Here is a 4,518-nt window from a genome sequence, read left to right on the forward strand (position 1 = left end):
CGTCACCAACTCCAGAGACACAGAATCCTACAGGATCACTGGTGGTCGATCGCAGCGGTCGATCGTCTCCATCTCCATAATCCCCCTGTGATCTGTGCACGTTTCTGGTCTATCGGACTTGCTTTGTGGTCGACTGACAAGTGTCCAAAAGCTTGTCTGAGTTGTTTTTCCTGATCTTCAAAGCCGTGTTAGCCATTTCTACAATAGGTCTTGGTCTGAACTTGCAGTCTGAGTCTCTTACTTTTCGGCTCATCTTTTGATGTGGAACTATACTCATACGTACACGAACACCTCACCAATCTTCTTCAGTTTCACATAGATTGCCGTTTGGTAAACCTGATTCAGTCTACAATTGACGTTCATGAGCATTCTTTATCCATGTATCACAAACAAACATTTATGGAGCTCCACCGTTCGTGAGATAATCATCTACAAAATTTCTATAATTTGCTGGTTAACCAGACCTTATTTATCTCCTTGCATATCGGGCTTTAAATCAATCTCCACTCCATGTATGCACACCACCACAACCGATGTTTTGGTCTCTCTTATGTGGTATTCAGATTCAAGTGGTCTCTCTTACTTATGTGGTATTCAGATTCAAGCACAGAAGTGACTTGGTAATTGGTTATATAAATAGATAGTCTTTTATATCTGTTTTTATTCTTATTGAAACATTATATATATTACTTGAATCCTGTCTACCTGAAAAACAATTATTATGAATGCTGATGGTAGAAAATGGATTGTTATGATGGACAGCCATGAGTTATAAGAAGTTGAGTTTGTACTTAAATGGGATTCTGCTCCTGTAGATAGAAACTAAAACGAGTGAACAACTTCTAATTTTTGTGATTATACACATCTGTTGATTTTCAACAGAATGTATGTGTATGTGTGTGAGCTACCTGAGTTATACATGCATGACATGAAGAAACCGCGAAAGATTTGGATAAGAACAGGTTTTGAGAAGAAGAAACACGTGGGGATGCTTCATGGTCGATCGCGAGTGGCGCGGCGTGGCGGTCCGCCGCGAACGTGCACAAGACAGGGATTGTTTCTGGACTTTTGGCTATCGACCGCGAGTGGTGTGGCGGTCGACTGCAGACCCTGTAATCAGTTTTCGTGGGTTTCTGTCTTCTGTCCGATCGACCGCGTAGCGGGTTTGGGCCTGATTGAGGTTTTCTCTTCTGATTAGGTTTGTTGTTTGATATAAATAGCAACAACGGTTTTAGGGTTTCTTTGGCTTTGATTGGGAATTGTTTTGGGGATATTAGAGTATAGAAAAGAGAGATCTTTCTGAGCTATTGGTTAAGGTTATTGTTTGAGAGATTGAGAGCTTTGTTGGTGAGATTAGTTGATTGGTTTGAGTGATTTTGTAATCTTAATTTGTACTTGTGAACGAAGTGGGGACAACGTGGGGGCCACCCACGTGCGCGAAACGTAATCGTGAACGAACCGTGTGACGAGATAGCGGAGAGCAGCAAAGCAAACCGCGTGAAGAGATAACGAATCCTACAACCCGATTGATTCCTGCAGCTATATATATAGCTTCTATTCGTAACCTAGTTTCGTGTGCAAGCAAGTGGGGAGAACTTGGATTTCGGCTGCATGCAAAAGCAGAGACCGAAAAATAGCAACGGTGAAAGAAAACAAAACACAGAGGAGCCGTTGACTTGAGCGTGGATTTCTGTGCAGTCTTTTGTGCTGTTCTGAGAGGGTTTTTGGCATCCCCTTTGTAAGAGATTTGAGTTTGTTTGAGGGTTTAAGTTGTGTGATTGTAAATCTTATTTATATTCTCTTTCTAATAGTAGATCTCCCCCCTCATTGACCCATGGACGTAGGCAATTTACCAAACCATGTAAAATTAATTTGTCTCGCTGTTTGTGTGATTTGTAATAGCTTATTTAGGTTTACTTGACAGGTCAGTCCTAGAACTGATGAGAGGAAGAGCTGATATCTCACTTTGTTGAGATATTTTGTTTTTGGTTCTTGTTTTCTTGGTGAAACGAGAATTCCTATTGTGATCTTACTCTCTTGTTGCGTAGAGGTGCTGTCAAAATTTAAGTTCTCCCACTTGTTTGCACACGAAACTAGATTACGAATAGAAGCTATATATATAGCTGCAGGAATCAATCGGGTCGCGGGTTCCGCTATCTCTTCACGCGGTTTGCTTTGTTACTCTTCGCTATTTCATCACGTGGTTCATTTACGGTTATGTTTCACACACGTGGGTGGTCCTCATATCATCCCCACTTCGTTCATAATTTACCGAACCACGTTAAACTTTGTGTTTAAGTTGGTGTCATTATTGTTTGATTTGAGTTGCCTTCTCTCTCGGTGTTTGGTTTAGTTCCTCGACGTACAACAAGTGATTTCTGCGCACAACAAGGGGTATCAGAGCTCGGGCCACGCTTGGGCTGATTGGAGGAGTAAATCGCTTTGGGGGCTCGTCGAGGGCTTCTTTTGGTGATAAATATGAGATCTTTTTTTGGTAAAGACTTTTTCAATTTTGGATCCATTCTTCGTTTGTTTCGTATTGGTTTGTTAGTGCTTGAGTTATTTGGTGTAGTAGATCGTTTTGGAAGTTCGTCTAGAGCTTCAGTTTGTGATAAAGATGAGATTTTTCCTATTAGTGATCTTGTCTTCCGTCGTGTGGGGGTGAGATCTTTCGGAAATTCTTGTTAGGATTTCAATTGGAGGTAAAAATCTCTCCTTTATTAGTTTGGATCTATTCTTTATTTTTTCGCATTTGTTTTGGTGCTTTGAGATAGATAGCCGAGAAAGAAGGATTTGAGGTTGTGATTTTTTTTTATTGATACGGTGCATTGGATTATTGAGAACTACATTAACCTGCATATTAAAGTCCTTTGAGCACATTGGTATAAGTAAAGAGACCGAGGTGGAGTTTGGCACTTCTATCCATCGATTGAGGGGTCTTTTAGGTGTGTTCATTCAGGCATTTGGGGGTCTTCTAAGGAAACATCATTGGAAGTTAATCGATATTTGGTTTCTTTGTTGACGACTGTTCTAGATATGTTTGGATTGCAACCAAGTCCCGTTTGAGTGAAGTCCTAATAGTCTACAACATGTTGAAGAAGTGTAAGAAAGACAGAAGGATGAAGATACTCCGTTCTGATTTTAGTTAGAAGTACAAGAGGGATATGTTTCTGTATTCATGCCGAGCTCATGGCAGTTTGAGACATTTCATTAGAGGAGAAACATTAGGGCAACGAGATGAGATGATATTTTTGATTTGTCGTTCTTTTCTGGAGGAGGTTCGGCGTTTGATGTCGAGCATTGATTCTGGTATTGAGGTTTGGACATGCTTGGGTCATCTTAGTCATAGGTTGTCAATTATTGCGTTTGGAGATTTTGGATCTGGTGGAGCTGCTTCTGATTTTAGGTTGCGTCGGATGTTTGGTTGCCCAGCATTTGGTCACATCGATGATGTGAGATTTGATCCGATTGCACATTTAGGATTCAGAGGCTCGTTTGGTTATCAGTTTGGAGAGACTGGTTTTGTTCTAAGCAGGTACGTCATATTTGATTCTTGGCAGGTGAAGAGTGTTGATCAGATCATTGGGATATCCCAGCGGGTGGAGGGTGATGTTACTTCACATTGAGTGAAGATTACTCCACGTACTCCAGATCATTTTGCATCGTTTGGGATTCCAGCTAAAGTGACACAGTTAGGGGATCATTTGGATTTGGATGCAGATGATGAGTTGGTTGATTTGAGTACAACGGATGTTATCAGCTGTAGATTTGTCACGCATTGTTCACGTTATGAGCACTTGGGTGTAAGGTCTTGGAAGAAGACATTTGGTGAAGGTCGTAAAATTAATGAATGATTGAAGATTCTTCTAGTTGATTAAGGTCATTTATGATCATTTTGGGGAACTACGTGAATGCTTGATTCCTTGGGCAAAAGGATACGTAGCTAGTCATTTATGATGCAACCGATTTGATGAGTTGATACCGGCGTTTGGAGAGTGATCGTATTCTCATTTGAGTCTCGACTTGATGTGGATTGAGTCCGTTATGATTTTGTTTCACTTCGTACTGGACGCAACAAGTGAGACATTTGGTTTGGTTGGTGTCGGTTCAGTTTGGAAAATCTTCACCGAGGTGGAGAATTGTAGAATTGGGGAACTACGTGAATGTTTAATTCCTTAGATAAAAGGATACGTAGGCAGTCAGTTTTTGATGCAGCCGATTTGATGAGTTGATACCGACGTTTTGAGAATGATCACATTCTCATTTGGGTCTCGGCTTGTTGTGGATTGAATCCGTTGTAGTTTTGTTTTACTTCGTGCTGGACGCAATAAGTGAGATATTTGGTTTGGTTGGTGTCGGTTCGGTTTTGGGAAAACTTCGTTAAGGTGGAGAATTGAAGAAACCGCGAAAGATTTGGATAAGAACAAGTTTTGAGAAGAAGAAACACGTTTGGATGCATCATGGTCGACCGTGAGTGGCGCGGCGGTCGACCGCGAACGTGCACAAGACATGGATTGT

At 41.1% G+C, this 4,518-nt stretch overlaps 1 pseudogene; it reads left to right on the forward strand.

Annotated features, from left to right (window-relative positions):
* The window catches only part of LOC109820920, a 10,858-nt pseudogene that overhangs the window by 3,707 nt on the left and 2,633 nt on the right, over positions 1-4,518 (forward strand).

The sequence above is a fragment of the Asparagus officinalis genome, chromosome 8 (assembly GCF_001876935.1).
Source record: "Asparagus officinalis chromosome 8, Aspof.V1, whole genome shotgun sequence".
In the NCBI taxonomy this organism is placed as follows: Eukaryota; Viridiplantae; Streptophyta; class Magnoliopsida; order Asparagales; family Asparagaceae; genus Asparagus; species Asparagus officinalis.